The 17265-nt window shown below is 43.4% G+C and overlaps 2 long non-coding RNA genes across 2 annotated transcripts; both read right to left on the bottom strand.

The window, feature by feature from the left end:
- Positions 1-6483: 6483 nt before the first annotated feature.
- LOC124686980 lies at positions 6484-7782 on the bottom strand. The gene is made up of 3 exons (XR_006998034.1): positions 7538-7782; positions 7273-7450; positions 6484-6495 (listed from the first exon to the last, which is right to left on the bottom strand). It is a non-coding gene; the product is annotated as an uncharacterized LOC124686980 (long non-coding RNA).
- Positions 7783-15618: 7836 nt separating this feature from the next.
- LOC124686979 lies at positions 15619-16962 on the bottom strand. The gene is made up of 3 exons (XR_006998033.1): positions 16718-16962; positions 16453-16630; positions 15619-15673 (listed from the first exon to the last, which is right to left on the bottom strand). It is a non-coding gene; the product is annotated as an uncharacterized LOC124686979 (long non-coding RNA).
- Positions 16963-17265: the final 303 nt, after the last annotated feature.

Genomic DNA, 17265 nt, shown 5'->3' with positions numbered 1-17265 from the left:
CTTCCACACAATACGGTTAATCCTTTGTTACAGCAAGCCGGTGAGATTGACAACCTCACCTGTTTCGTTGGGGCAAAGTAGTTTGGTTGTGTTGTGCGGGTTCCACGTTGGCGCCGGAATCTCCGGTGTTGCGCCGCACTACATCCCGCCGCCATCAACCTTCAACGTGCTTCTTGGCTCCTCCTGGTTCGATAAACCTTGGTTTCTTTCTGAGGGAAAACTTGCTGCTGTGCGCATCATACCTTCCTCTTGGGGTTGCCCAACGAACGTGTGAAATACACGCCATCAGGGGTAGAGTATATCCACCATACTAAAGCAAGGTAAAAATCTAAACTATGACATGTCACACTTTACTCAAATAACCCAATTTTTATTTCAATAATATGGACTAGGATAATATCTTGTGGAGAGATGTGATCATGGAACATGATGAATGTGTCTAAATGATAATCATAGTCGAGGAACGATATTGCGGATCATAGAAATACCGCGAAAACAAAGTATGCGAATATGACATGTAAAATTTCCATAATGATCTACGCATTTTACTGATTACAACGGTATAAAATTTGTCAAAATCCGACGTGTAGAAATCAAGATATGAATTTTACAATACGCGGTCAAATTCTAATGGTGTCTGAAAAGTTGGCCGAACAAGTTAGTCGGATGAAAAAACTTCCTACATGAAAATTGTAGAGGATCTAAGTACAAACTTAACAGAAGAACCACTATTCTAAACGGAGATTTAGATCTAAAGATATAAATTACGAAGATGCATACAACAATCTAGATAAAAAGAGCGGAAATAGGATTATTACCGCGCGAACGATGTGTGGAGCTGCGGATTTTTCTCGGTGGTGATCTCGTACATGATGAAGATGGCGGTGTAGACGTGGACGTACACGTGTTGCGTCGTGAGCAGCAGCGTGTTAGTGAATGTGCGTCACGTGTTTGCGTCGCGAGAGCACAAGCCGCAGCAGAGAAGCAACATCGTTGCGCGCGAGGAGAGAGAGGAGGCGCTAGGCACTTGGTGCGGCTGGGGAGGGTTATAGGAGCCAGGGCAGTCTAGGGTTTTGGGGGCTGGGCGTCCCGGGTGGGCCGGCGGCAGGGAGGTGTGCCAGGGCAGGGCTGGGGCGAGGCGGGCGTTGGCCTCGGGGCGGCCTGGGCGCGGGGCTGCCATGCGGCTGGTCCACGGCTGGGTATTGGGCCACGGGGGCGCGGGGCGGCCTTGGCGGGTGCTGGCCTCGCGCGTGCTAGGCGCTGGCCTGGGCTGGCCGGCCTGGCACGCACGCTGACCCTCTTTTTTTTTCTTTTCCTTTTTTTTTACCCGAAATAGAATGTACATTTTGGAGGGTAAAAAATTATCGGAAAAATACAAATAAGGTACCATTGGATTAGTCATGAAAATTCCTTTAATATGAGATCAAATTTGGGACAAGGTATAAACTTTATTAAACCAAAATTTTACATACATGTCTATGTGGCTATAGTGCCTTTTTAGGGTTTAATTTTTTCTCAAATAAAATATTTTATAAGTTTCAAAACCTCCGTACAAAATAGTGTATTGTTGGAAAATCTTTTGAAACTAAGGTTTATGAAAAAAACTTTTCATAAATTACTTTTAAATAACTTCAAAAAAAATTAATTCTTTGTGAATTTTCAATCAATTTCAAACAATCAACCATTAAATTTATTTTTATTTTACATTCCAAAATTAATAAAAATTCGGGATGCGACAGGAGGTAGTGCTTTCTTTGCGTGATGCAGAGGATTCCTTGGCCTTGGCCGTGCTTGCAGTGGCACCGGAACTAGCGGTCACCCTTTTCTTGCCCATGGTCGAGAAGAAGATCTTGGATGCACAGAAAATGGCAAGGTGAAGGCAAAGGTAGAAGATGAGTAGTGCAGCAGGCGTAAAAGGTTAAAACTAAAACGCCCCCTCTTATAATGAAAATTGGCTATGGATTGTGGCCGTTGAATCCGCATCATGGGGAGGTGGACGAGGATCTAATCTCACACATGTTAAGAAGGGAGAGAACCCGGTGGCCCATTACTCTCACTACGCACGACAAACGAGGAAATGCCTCGGTCAACGTGCAAGGATCAGTCATTTCCTAACTGACCGCGCATATATAGGGGGGCCTGTTATGTCATGTCCTGTCAATCGAGCCGCCGCAGAGCCCACGTCACTGATGATGTCACCAAAAGTATCGACTCCTCATTTCGGAAGCATCCAAAGGAATCTATGACATTGAGTTGCTCGACTTGAGTCTACACACGGTTGCAAACATCCTCCCTAGACTCGGGGCTACTCCCATCGGAAGCGCCGGATGCGCACCCGATAAAAAATACTAAAGAAGAAGGAAAACGAACTCGAAGGTTTCAGAAGTTCCAGGATCGAGCCCGGGGACTTGATCCTGAGTAAAGTGACATTGTCATGCCATCGGCAGCTAACTAGCATCGATTTATCGAGTGGGTACCTTACTTCTATCCCTTACGTACTATGATATTAAATGACTTCACTCGAAGTTTTAGAAGACCCGATATATAAAAGGGATTTCTATTCTCGTGCCCTCGGGTCCTTAGTTGTGCTCAGTTTTCCCCAGCTCCTTAGTTTTTCCTCAGTTTTCCCCAAGTCCTTGTCTGAAACCATCACAGGTGCTGTAACGGCCGGTTGCCCGATGGTTGACCGTTATCTTCTGACTAGTGGGGCCACGTAGAGCCCGCAAAGACACGTCAGGCGATCCATCTTTGTTTGACCGTAAGCATCGATGTATCCCTGACCAAAACGCGCACGAGTGGGGCTTCGGTATATCGAATGACAAGCGGGGCCATGACGCTGATACAAGGGGCAATACACGGGTAGGATTAGATTTTTAAACGAAGCTCTACAGTGATGGCAGAGAGGAGGTGGCCTGCGGGGTGCCGAGATGAGATCAACGTCCACAAAGAACTGCATGAGGCGAGACCAGACGCATTAGATAGATATGAACTAGACGCATTTAACCATGCAAAGAAGAGAAGAAATGGTCGACGACATCGACGACTACCTCAAAACTTTGACTGACTGTGTCGGACACTGATACGTCCAAAACGTATCTACTTTCCCGAACACTTTCGCTATTGTTTTGCCTCTAATTTGTGTATTTTGGATGCAACTAACACGGACTAACGCTGTTTTCAGCAGAACTGTTCTTGTGTCTCGTTTTTGTGCAGAAATCCAACTTTCAGGAAAAACCTCGGGATTTTGACGGAAGGCCCTATTTTCCCAGAAAACTCACGGAGCCAGAAGGGCAAGTCAGGTGGAGGCCCGAGGGCCCCACACCCTAGGGCGGCGCGGCCCAGGAGAGGGGCGCGCGGCCCTAGCGTGTGGCCCCCTCGGCCGGCCTCCGACGCCCTCCTTCGGACTACTTATCGGCCTCGACCTAAAAACGCACAAAGAGAAGTCGAAGTCGCCAGAAACCCTCCAGAACGCCGCCACATCGCGAAACTCCGTCTCAGGAGCCAGAAGTCTCCGTTCTGGCACTCCGCCGGGACGGGGAATTGGAGGAGATCATCGCCATCATCACCACCGACGCCTCTCCATCGACCAGCCATGTTTCCCCCATCCATGTGTGAGTAATTCCCCCGCTGTAGGCTGAAGGGGATGGTAGGGATTGGATGAGATTGGTCATGTAATAGTCATAAGATTGTTAGGGCATAGTGCCTAGTATCCGTAGATGTTACTTTTATGATATTGTTGCAACTTGTTATGCTTAATGCTTGTCACTAGGGCCCGAGTGCCATGATCTCAGATCTGAACATGTTATTGTTTCATCATGATATTCATTGTTTATGGTCTTACCTGCAAGTTGTATACACATGTCGCTGTCCGGAACCAATGGCCCCGAAGTGACAGAAATTGGGACAACCGGAGGGGATGGTAGTGATGTGAGGATCACATGTGTTCACGGAGTGTTAATGCTTTGCTCCGGTGCTCTATTAAAAGGAGTACCTTAATATCCAGTAGATTCCCCGGCTGGTAGGACAAAAGATGTTGTGCAAGTTTCTCATTGCGAGCACGTACGACTATAATTGGAACACATGCCTATTGATTGCTTTGTACTTGGATACCGTTTTATTATTATCTGCAAATGCCCCTGCTTTGATTGTTACATGAGTTTCTCTCATCCATGCAACGCCCGTTCATCCGTCCCTGTGCCTACAGTATTTTAATCCTGCTGTTTACTATAATCACTACTGCTGTCTCTGTTACTTTGCTGCTGTTATTTCACTACTACTACTGCTATAAAACTGTTACTACTGATAAACTCTTGCGAGCAAGTCTGTTTCCAGGTGCAGCTGAATTGACAACTCCGCTGTTAATGATACGCTTGACTTGCCACCATTGAAGAATTGTTATTTGGAAGTTAATCTCGCTGATAATGCTAAAAAGAAACCTTTGGGGAAAGTTGATAATATTCATATTATGGTTAACAATAACCTTGTCCCCGTTGATTTTGTTGTCTTGGATATTGAATGCAATGCATCTTGCCCCATTATATTGGGAAGGCCTTTTCTCCGAACCGTTGGTGCTACTATTGATATGAAGGAAGGTAATATTAAATATCAATTTCCTCTCAAGAAAGGTATGGAACACTTCCCTAGAAAGAGAATGAAGTTACCTTATGATTCTATCATTAGAACAAATTATGATGTTGATGCTTCATCTCTTGATAATACTTGATATACACTTTCTGCGCCTAGCTGAAAGGCGTTAAAGAAAAGCGCTTATGGGAGACAACCCATGTTTTTACTCCAGTATTTTTGTTTTATATTTGTGTCTTGGAAGTTGTTTACTACTGTAGCAACCTCTCCTTATCTTAGTTTTGAGTTTTGTTGTGCCAAGTAAAGTCTTTGATAGTAAAGTAAGTACTAGATTTGGATTACTGCGCAGTTCCAGATTTCTTTGCTGTCACGAATCTGGGTCTATCTCCCTGTAGGTAGCTCAGAAAATTACGCCAATTTACGAGCATGATCCCCAGATATGTACGCAACTTTCATTCAATTTGAGCATTTTCATTTGAGCAAGTCTGGTGGCCTAATAAAATCCATCTTTACGGACTGTTCTGTTTTGACAGATTCTGTCTTTTATTTCGCATTGCCTCTTTTGCTATGTTGTATGAATTTCTGAAGCGATTCAACCCGGTAAGAATTGAATCTCTGTGCATAATGTGCTAGTCCCTGGATCGACTCGCTAGCACACACAGTTCGATGAATAAACAGAATAGCAAATGCGTCACTTATTACAACGTATGATCCATAATATATTTATTACAACTTGCATAGCCCATGGCTAGCTCCAAAATAACAGAGTTCAAAGCGGAAAACAAATAAATTCAAAGAGCTCCATCACGCCACAGGCGACCATGTTGAGTGGAAGCTCGCGACCTAATACCGATACCTTACTCGTCCTCAGAGTAACCTGCAACATAAAACGTTGCAGCCACGCAGGGTCAATACATTTGGAATTGTATTGGCAAATGTCACTTTTGGTGGATATATAAATGGCGCCTAACTACGTGCATATTTGGCAGGTGGAGTTTAGGCACATTTGCAGAAAAGCAATCTTTATTTCTCCTACTTTGGAAACAATTTTATTTTCTTCAAAACTCACTAACTATCATCACAAAGTCAACCCATGTTACCCATCAAGTTTTATTTAAGAAATTGGAATGATGAGATAATCCAAACAGTTCCAGACTCTAGTTGCTCATATTGCCCATAACCGGGGACACGGCTAAGTACTTAGTTTGACACTCTCGAGAGGATGTACACTTTGCCCACATGACCTAGCCAGCCCCTTTTACCATGATGCTCAATTTGCTCAAATGGTCGGGTGAAGGCTAAGACGAGACCTTTGGGAAATAGAACCATGAACCACGCTTCGGATCATACCCAACCTACAATCCACTACCTGCTGATACACGACTGGCCATGGTCCTATAACTTAATTAGTCAAGACAGAGCCCATATGACATGTGGTTGTACTTGGAAGCTACTAAAACAGAAACCTGTCAAATCTCTTCGTTTCTGGGTGGCCAACCACAAGTGTGATACACGCGACCGCCATAGACATGGCTCCGGTGTAACCACTCAACATAAACCAAGCAAACCACTTCCACCCAGATGATTTATTATCTTAGGTTATTTTATTACATCAAAACAATATTTCCAACGAAACAATTCACATCGTGATTCCCAATCCACGCATCTAAAATAGCAGGGCTAAGCATTCTACAATACGATGGCGACAAGAATTATGTCATGAAACATATGGCTAACCTAGATAGGTTTTTGCATAGCAATATATATTTAAAAACAAGTCCTACACATACATAGCTACTGAAAATAACTACCAAGTGCATAGAGAAATAATAGGACAGAACGGTGTGTGACACTTGCCTTGGTCGGTGTTCAGACAGTCGTCGCAATCACACTCGTTACAATCCGAGCAATCTAATGCAAGCAAAACAATTCACAATCAAACACCAAACCACACAAACAGGTAAAACACATAATGAAATTATGCATGCATGCCCTGGAAAGAAATTTGATATCAAACATTTTATAAATAATTACTTTATGCAATAAAGATTTCAAATAGCCATTTAACCATGAACAAAATATATATGTATAAAATAGTTTCCAATATCTCTTGCAGGCATACTGGTGGATAGGCAATTTAGGGATCTGTAATTTGGCGTTGGATTCATATTAAAATAGTTTACAGAATTTAAAATACACTAAAAATACTATATACACAATTTTAAATTGCAAAATTCGCAAGTTTCGTAACAGTACAAACTCAGTACCAAAATATTCTTCTCATTTTTCTGAATCCAACGATATATTATTTGTTCAAAACCGAGTTACGAAACTTTAATAATGAATTTTACAAGATTAAACATTTCGCGGTTTATTAATAATTTTATCCGAAAAGCTGTCAGGAAAAGTTTCTCGGATGGAGAAACTTTCTACACGAAAGTTGCAGGGAATTCAATTACGAACTCAATGCAAAAGAAATCATCTAAAACGGAGCTATAGATTATTTGTTACGAATTTTCAAAGTTTTAGATCAGCTAGCACATATGCGTGATCGATCGAGTCTGCGCTGCGCGGTTTTAGTTTAGGCTAACACGGATCATCAGATATGGATCTAACAGCCTGCAACGTGATTGCTTTGATTTGGTCTAAACTATAACATGAAGTTTCAACTAGTTGCCAGCGACTTACAGTACCGACTGGGAGACTCTGGTTGCGGGCGGGCGTCTTTGATAATGTTCCTCGGGAGTTAGCAATTACGGCAGTGTGCTCCGAGGCTTCTGGTTCGTTCTCGCGCGTCGACGAAGGGCGGCCGAGTGAGGCGAACGGTGATGGAACTCCGGCGACCTCGTGGGCTTGCTCCGGGGCTCTGCGCCGAGGAATTAAAATCAGAGAGACGTGCTAAAATCAAGGCGGAGATATTGGGATGGAAACACAGGCTCGGGGTGACGAGTACTGGCTGCAATCGAAGGCAACGGCAGCGGCTGTGACGATCTCCGGCGTGAACTCCGGCGAGAAATTTGCGCAGCCTGGCGGCGCAAAATTTAGGAATTTTAGGGAAAGAAGATAGAGGAGGTTTGGGGGTATTTATAGGTCGAAGAATCCGTGGAAAACGCAACGAAATCGTTGAGATTTTCGGGGTTTACTTCTCCGTATCGTTCACGTACAGGGGCTGGATATCTGGCTGGAGGTTGAAGATGCTCTGCGGGACCCACGGTCAGGGAATTAAAATAAAGGAAATATAAGAGAAGATAGGATGCTGTGCGTCGTGGGTTGCTGCTGCTGGACGCTCTCGTGCGGACGACCAGCTGAGCCGTTTGGCTTGGCTGTGTCTTTTGCCCTGGCCGGTTTGCCCTGGCCGGTCAGTTCTCTTTTCATTTTCTTTATTCTTTTCTCTTTTCTGGTTCTTATTACTGTTTTAGCTACAGGTTATAAAACTGACGTAATTAATAATTTCGAAAATTTGTAAATACTCCCAGTACAATATCTGGACATAATGAGCACAGCTCCAATCCAGTAAGGCACTAGGATAAAAATAGTATGCATATAGATTAATCAACAAGGAGCAATACTAGCAGTATAAAACTTTTATGCAAGATACAAGTAAAACATTTTCTAAAACTGAAACTTTAACATGCTGATATGATGCAATGCATGAATTTGAAATGCATAGTTTTTGGGATGTTACAAACCTAACCCCCTTAAGATGAATCTCGCCCTCGAGATTCGGAGTGGCTAGCAAATAGGTGTGGGTGGTCTTCTCGAAGATCATCCTCTCTCTCCCAAGTTGCTTCCTCCTCTGAATGATGATTCCACTGAACCTTGCAAAATCTGATCGTCTTGGTGCGAGTAAACCTCTCTCGCTGTATCAAGAATCTTGACGAAGCTTCTCCTCATATGTAAGATCACTTTCTAGTTGAACCTCATCCAATGGAATGGTGTCTCTCAACGGTGTGTCTGCCATCTCCGGATGACACTTCTTCAAGCGGGATACATGAAACACATTATGAACTGGCCGATAGTGCATCTGGCAATTCTAGCTCATATGCAACCTCTCCTTTGCGTGATAGAATTTTATAAGGTCCAATGAATCGCGGTGCTAACTTTCCTTTAATTCCAAACCTCTTAATGCCACGGAGCGGTGAAACTCTAAGGTATGCTCTATCTCCCACTTCATATATAACCTCTCTACGCTTGGAATCCGCATAACTCTTCTGTCTCGATTGAGCTACCTTCAGCCTATCGCGAATGAGTCTAACTTTCTCCTCGGCTTCCTTGATCACATCAGGTCCAAAGAAACTACGCTCTCCAACTCCATCCCATAACAATGGTGTCCTGCACTTCCTACCATACAATGCCTCAAATGGAGCCATCTCAATACTAGACTGATAGCTATTGTTGTAGGAAAACTCCGCATACGGTAAATTCTCATCCCAACTAGATCCATAATCTAGAGCGCAAGCTCTAAGCATATCCTCCAAAATCTGATTTACTCTTTCTGTTTGTCCATCAGTCTGCGGATGAAAAGCTGTGCTAAACTCCAATCTGGTTCCAAGTGATTCATGCAATTTGCGCCAAAAGTGAGAAGTGAATTGGGTACCTCTATCAGAAACAATTCCCTTTGGAACTCCATGTGAGCACACAATCTTGCTCATATAAATCTTGGCTAATTTGGCGCTTGTGTATGTGGTCTTTACTGGTATGAAGTGAGCTACTTTGGTCAAACGATCAACAACTACCCAAATTGAATCATACCCCGATCTAGTCTTGGGCAATCCTGTGATGAAATCCATACCAATTTTGTCCCACTTCCAATCGGGTATAGGCAGCGGCTGTAGCAATCCTGCTGGTTTCTGATGTTCAGCTTTTACTCTACTACACACATCACATAGGGCAATATACTCTGCAACTTCTCTCTTCATATTGGACCACCAAAATCTGTCTCGCAAATCCATGTACATCTTAGTATTACCTGGATGAATAGAATACGGAGAATCATGAGCTTCCTGGAGTATCAGCTTCCTAATCTCAGGGTCATTGGGCACACATAAACGCTTCTCAAACCATAGAGTTCCTTGTTCGTCCAAGCGAAAACCCTTCGCCTTACCCTTGCTCATGTTCCCTTTTATTTCCTCCATCTCACTGTCTTCTTTCTGAGCTTTTCTGATCCTGTCTAGCAGAGTGGACATCACTTCCATAGATGCCAAATAGCCCTGTGGCACTATTTCCAGTCTGAGATCCTTGAATTGTTCACACAAATCCAAAGGTATCTCCCCTGAGGTTATACCATTCACATAAACCTTACGGCTAAGTGCATCAGCTACCACATTAGCTCTTCCTGGGTGGTATTGCAAATTCATATCATAATCCTTTATGAGTTCCAACCATCTCCTTTGTCTCATATTCAGCTCCTTCTGAGTGAATATATACTTCAGGCTTTTATGGTCGGTGTACACATCACAATGCTTCCCCATCAGATAATGTCTCCACACCTTGAGTGCGTGCACGACTGATGCTAGCTCTAAGTCATGGGTAGGATAATTCTTTTCATGATGCTTAAGTTGGCGTGAGGCATATGATACTACTCTCCCATCTTGCATCAATACGCTACCAAGTCCTTGACGAGAGGCATCACAATAAACTTGGAAATCCTTCGGATATCGAGCAAACACAGTAACAGTGTGCACTTACAAGGCGTTGCTTCAATTCCCGAAAGCCGGCTTCACAAGCGTCGGTCCAAATGAACTTCTTCTCCTTCTTCAATAATTCAGTCATTGGTCTAGCCATTTTGGAAAAGTTCTCTATGAATCTCCGATAATATCCTGCAAGTCCTAAGAAACTTCGGATATCCCCTACATTTTTAGGTGTCTCCCATTCAGTCACGGATGATACCTTACTTGGATCCACTGCGACTCCTTCTGCTGAAATAATATGTCCAAGAAATCCAACTTTATTCAACCAGAACTCACATTTGCTGAATTTGGCATACAGTTTGTGTTCCCTAAGCTTCTCCATGATCAAACGCAAATGCTTCTCATGCTCAGCATCATCTTTGGAATATATCAATATATCATCAATGAACACCACTACGAATTTATCCAAGTACTCCATGAATACCTTGTTCATCATAGTCATAAAATATGCTGGAGCATTTGTTAGTCCAAATGGCATAACTGTATACTCATATAAACCATACCTAGTAGTGAACGCAGTCTTAGGTATATCTTGCTCTCGAATCTTCAATTGGAAATAACCCGATCGAAGATCGATCTTAGAGAACACCTTTGCTCCTTTCAATTGATCAAACAAGTCATTGATATTGGGCAGCGGGTACTTATTCTTAATTGTCACCTCATTGAGAGAGCGAAAATCCATAACTAGTCTCTTAGTAGAATCCTTCTTCTCCACAAATAAAGCAGGCGCTCCCCAAGATGATGAACTAGGCCGGATAAAACCCTTTTGCAGTTGCTCCCTAAGCTGTTTCTTAAGTTCCTTTAATTCCTCTACATCCATCTTATACGGCCTCTTAGCTATAGGTCCGAGTTCCGTGCATTAATTCGATGAGAAACTCCACATCTCTATCAGGTGGCATTCCTGGCAATTCCTCTGGAAACACATCCGGATACTCTCTCACTATAAGAACATCCTCTATGCTAACCCCCTTAAGAGAATTAATCTTGGTCCCTCTAAGTTCAAAGGTTGATTTGAAACGGATGCGTTTCTTCTCCGGGGTTGTAAGCATTATTGATCTCTTAGCACATTCTATAACAGCTTCATATTCAGTCATCCAATCCATACCTAGGATTACATCTAGGCCTTGTGACTCCAAAACAATTAGGCTAGTGGGAAAACTATGTGCTCCAATCTCTAGGATTAACCGGCGACACCCAAAGGTTGCTATCATCTCTCCCCCAGGTGAGCTAATTTTTATTGGTGTTCTAATGCTCTCAGTGGGTATCTTATTTCTATCCACAAATACCCTTGATATGAAAGAATGCGATGCACCAGTATCAAACAGTACGAGTGCTGAAAAATTATTGAGCAGAAACGTACCAATAACGGCGTCTGGTTCCTCATAAACTTCCTCCACATTGACATGGTTAACATGTCCCTTCTGGAATGGGTTTGGCTTTGCATTTTCCTCTTCTTCTCCGGGCACTCATTTGAATAGTGCCCCTTCTTGTGGCACTTGAAGCACTCCACCAGGCTCAGATCTTTCCTGGCGAAGCTATTATTGTTCTTGCCATTGTTGCCTCCATGGTTGTGGCTATTCCCTCTCCCGCAGTTGTGGTGGTCTGTGACTCTTGTGGCCATTATGGTGGCGGCCATTTCCTCCATGGTCGTTATGTCCATTGCTACCATGCCCGTGGTACCTGAATTGCCATTCCCATCATGGAATGTGCGTGTTCTCTCGTTGTGACCCCGAGTTGTAGTTGTTGTTCTTCCTCTTGCGGTTCTCAGCTTGCTTTTTCTTTCCCTCAAGGATTCTAGCCTTGTCCATCAGTGTCTGGAAATCAGGAACATGCACCACTGATAGTTGAATAGCAAGCTCATCATTCAAGCCATCCAGGAATCTCTCCTTCCTCTTCGCATCAGTATCCACATCTTCTGGCGCATAGCGTGCTAGATTGCTGAATTCCTCTATGTATTCAGACACCGTGCGGAAACTCTGACTCAAGTTGCGGAACTCTCTCCTCTTCAGGCTCATAACTCCAGATGAAACATGAGCTGTGCGAAAACCCTCCTGGAACATCTCCCGTGTGATGCCTTCAATAGGATGGGTTATCCGGAAATTGTCCCACCAAGAGGCTGCGGGTCCTTCAAGCAAGTGAGCAGCAAATCTCACCTTCTCCTCATCAGTACATCCCACAGCTTACTAGATCTTTACTCACGTAACGCAGCCAATCAAGTGCTATCATTGGTTCAGGTGCATTAGAGAACTTAGCAGGCCTCAACCTCAGAAACCTTGTGAGCATGTCCACTTGTGGAGGTGGATTGTTGTTATTATTATTGTTCTGGTTCTGATTGTTGTTCGCCATGAACTGAGTCATTACTTGCATCAACTGTGTCTGTGCTGCCAACATCTGTTGCATATCATTATTGTTGTTGCCAGTGTCGTTGTTGTTGTTGTTGTTGCCAGTGCGTGCACGTCGAGGCGGCATCTGTTTGGGTCAGCATAGATGAGTTTTAGATAGATAGAAACTAAAGAAAACACTACCCATACTAATACACAAACATCACAGAACCAAACAATCATAGCAATTGTCATAACCAAACAAACAAGCACCGTTGAAAAACATGACAGATTCTGTCCAGATTTCGTCTACTGTAGAAACGGAATTATCTGGGCATCCAAAACAGGTCGGAATCGAACGCCAATTTTTGTGCACGTACTACAGGAAATTCCGCATTTTTACAAAAAATTTTCAGATTTTTCTGACGCTCCAGGAATTTATGAAAAATCGCGCAGTAAACAGTATCAGCAGAAAACTGTAGCTCGCACAGACAACAACTTTTGGTAAAAACGAATTTAATACTGATTTATAAACCTCACGAAAATTCCTAACAATTCAAAGATTCAAGAATAACAAATCCTAAGCAATACTTTGGCTATACCACAAGACGATATGGTCAATATCCTAGCTATCACGAATATCGATTTCCTAACGAAGAACTAATGATGGGCAAATCCTAGTTAAACTTTGAAGAGGTTGGCGTAGACCGAGGCCCTCATGAACTTGCGCCGCTTCTTCGAGCGAGTGTTCATGGCTGGTGGTGTGTCCTCCTCCGGAGGGTCTTCCTCATCATCAGAAATAAGGTAGACCACCTCCTCAGGGTCCTCCTCTTCACCTTCATCTTCTGCGTTTGCACCTCCTTGACCTCCATCATCATCGTCGTCATCATCATCATCGTCATCATCTTCATCATCAGATGGCGGCGGTGGCGGAGGTGGGTTCAGTTGCGCTTGGAGTGCAGCAATTTGCGCGTCCTTCTCGGCGATCTGAGCATCCTTCTCGGCGATCTGAGCATCCTTTGCGTTGACGGTGTTCTCCCGGATATTGGCGGCATGGTGTAGATCATTAACCTCCCCGTTGAGCTGATTTATAACCATGGTTGCATAGCCATTCTCCTCAGTCTCCATCCTCAACAACTCTTGAACATCATGAAGGTGGCACTCCATGTCCTCAAGCTGAGCATGGACCAACAACATCTGGGATCTATCCCCATTGGTCCTCACTGGGTGTCCTTCATGGTTACGCCTTCCAAGTAGCGGAAAGACGATCCAGCTGGGAAGTCCTCAAGATAGGTGTGGCAAAGACGAGACAAGGCCTCCTGCATTGCCATGTCCGTTCCTCTATTCCAGCTGGGATACTCCTTCACAAAGATGATATCCTCCGTGTACGGTGCTATGGCACGCCCACGGATGACAGTCTCAATCTCCCAGCTTCCGCTTTCCAGCTGCCTCCCTCTACAGTACGGCATAGTATGGAGACCCACGCTGCTCGCGGCTCGAGCTAGGTGTGTGTTGAAAAGCTTCTCATGGCCATTGCGGTCAGCGGTCACGATGTGGGTATATGCTGCCATCTACAATTTCAAACAAGGAAAGTGTGAGAAGATGTAATGATAAGAGCTTACAAGAACGAAAGTGCAAGAAGTAAAAGACAGGATTAAATAGGTTTTTAATTCCTATGGTCTTCCTAATCTACTCTATTTTCTAAGGTCACGAACCTACAGTCAACACAATGCTCTGATACCATCTGAAGCGATTCAACCCGGTAAGAATTGAATCTCTGTGCATAATGTGCTAGTCCCTGGATCGACTCGCTAGCACACACAGTTCGATGAATAAACGTAATAGCAAATGCGTCACTTATTACAACGTATGATCCATAATATATTTATTACAACTTGCATAGCCCATGGCTAGCTCCAAAATAACAGAGTTCAAAGCGGAAAACAAATAAATTCAAAGAGCTCCATCACGCCACGAGGCGACCATGTTGAGTGGAAGCTCGCGACCTAATACCGATACCTTACTCGTCCTCGGAGTAACCTCGCAACATAAAACGTTGCAGCCACGCAGGGTCAATACATTTGGAATTGTATTGGCAAATGTCACTTTTGGTGGATATATAAATGGCGCCTAACTACGTGCATATTTGGCAGGTGGAGTTTAGGCACATTTGCGTAAAAGCAATCTTTATTTCTCCTACTTTGGAAACAATTTTATTTTCTTCAAAACTCACTAACTATCATCACAAAGTCAACCCATGTTACCCATCAAGTTTTATTTAAGAAATTGGAATGATGAGATAATCCAAACAGTTCCAGACTCTAGTTGCTCATATTGCCCATAACCGGGGACACGGCTAAGTACTTAGTTTGACACTCTCGAGAGGATGTACACTTTGCCCACATGACCTAGCCAGCCCCTTTTACCATGATGCTCAATTTGCTCAAATGGTCGGGTGAAGGCTAAGACGAGACCTTTGGGAAATAGAACCATGAACCACGCTTCGGATCATACCCAACCTACAATCCACTACCTCGCCGATACACGACCGGCCATGGTCCTATAACTTAATTAGTCAAGACAAGAGCCCATATGACATGTGGTTGTACTCGGAAGCTACTAAAACAGAAACCTGTCAAATCTCTTCGTTTCTGGGTGGCCAACCACAAGTGTGATACACGCGACCGCCATAGACATGGCTCCGGTGTAACCACTCAACATAAACCAAGCAAACCACTTCCACCCAGATGATTCATTATCTTAGGTTATTTTATTACATCAAAACAATATTTCCAACGAAACAATTCACATCGTGATTCCCAATCCACGCATCTAAAATAGCAGGGGCTAAGCATTCTACAATACGATGGCGACAAGAATTATGTCATGAAACATATGGCTAACCTAGATAGGTTTTTGCATAGCAATATATATTTAAAAACAAGTCCTACACATACATAGCTACTGAAAATAACTACCAAGTGCATAGAGAAATAATAGGACAGAACGGTGTGTGACACTTGCCTTGGTCGGTGTTCAGACAGTCGTCGCAATCACACTCGTTGCAATCCGAGCAATCTAACGCAAGCAAAACAATTCACAATCAAACACCAAACCACACAAACAGGTAAAACACATAATGAAATTATGCATGCATGCCCTGGAAAGAAATTTGATATCAAACATTTTATAAACAATTACTTTATGCAATAAAGATTTCAAATAGCCATTTAACCATGAACAAAATATATATGTATAAAATAGTTTCCAATATCTCTTGCAGGCATACTGGTGGATAGGAAATTTAGGGATCTGTAATTTGGCGTTGGATTCATATTAAAATAGTTTACAGAATTTAAAATACACTAAAAATACTATATACACAATTTTAAATTGCAAAATTCGCAAGTTTCGTAACAGTACAAACTAACAGTACCAAAATATTCTTCTCATTTTTCTGAATCCAATGATATATTATTTGTTCAAAACCGAGTTACGAAACTTTAATAATGAATTTTACAAGATTAAACATTTCGCGGTTTATTAATAATTTTATCCGAAAAGCTGTCAGGAAAAGTTTCTTGGATGGAGAAACTTTCTACACGAAAGTTGCAGGGAATTCAATTACGAACTCAATGCAAAAGAAATCATCTAAAACGGAGCTATAGATTATTTGTTAAGAATTTTCAAAGTTTTAGATCAGCTAGCACATATGCGTGATCGATCGAGTCTGCGCTGCGCGGTTTTAGTTTAGGCTAACACGGATCATCAGATATGGATGTAACAGCCTGCAACGTGATTGCTTTGATTTGGTCTAAACTATAACATGAAGTTTCAACTAGTTGCCGGCGACTTACAGTACCGACTGGGAGACTCTGGTTGCGGGCGGGCGTCTTTGATAATGTTCCTCGGGAGTTAGCAATTACGGCAGTGTGCTCCGAGGCTTCTGGTTCGTTCTCGCGCGTCGACGAAGGGCGGCCGAGTGAGGCGAACGGTGATGGAACTCCGGCGACCTCGTGGGCTTGCTCCGGGGCTCTGCGCCGAGGAATTAAAATCAGAGAGACGTGCTAAAATCAAGGCGGAGATATTGGGATGGAAACACAGGCTCGGGGCGACGAGTACTGGCTGCAATCGAAGGCAACGGCAGCGGCTGTGACGATCTCCGGCGTGAACTCCGGCGAGAAATTTGCGCAGCCTGGCGGCGCAAAATTTAGGAATTTTAGGGAAAGAAGATAGAGGAGGTTTGGGGGTATTTATAGGTCGAAGAATCCGTGGAAAACGCAACGAAATCGTTGAGATTTTCGGGGTTTACTTCTCCGTATCGTTCACGTACAGGGGCTGGATATCTGGCTGGAGGTTGAAGATGCTCTGCGGGACCCACGGTCAGGGAATTAAAATAAAGGAAATATAAGAGAAGATAGGATGCTGTGCGTCGTGGGTTGCTGCTGCTGGACGCTCTCGTGCGGACGACCAGCTGAGCCGTTTGGCTTGGCTGTGTCTTTTGCCCTGGCCGGTTTGCCCTGGCCGGTCAGTTCTCTTTTCTTTTTCTTTATTCTTTTCTCTTTTCTGGTTCTTATTACTGTTTTAGCTACAGGTTATAAAACTGACGTAATTAATAATTTCGAAAATTTGTAAATACTTCCAGTACAATATCTGGACATAATGAGCAC

The sequence above is a fragment of the Lolium rigidum genome, chromosome 2 (assembly GCF_022539505.1).
Source record: "Lolium rigidum isolate FL_2022 chromosome 2, APGP_CSIRO_Lrig_0.1, whole genome shotgun sequence".
NCBI classification, from domain to species: Eukaryota; Viridiplantae; Streptophyta; class Magnoliopsida; order Poales; family Poaceae; genus Lolium; species Lolium rigidum.
This window is presented reverse-complemented; position numbering and strand designations above follow the sequence as displayed.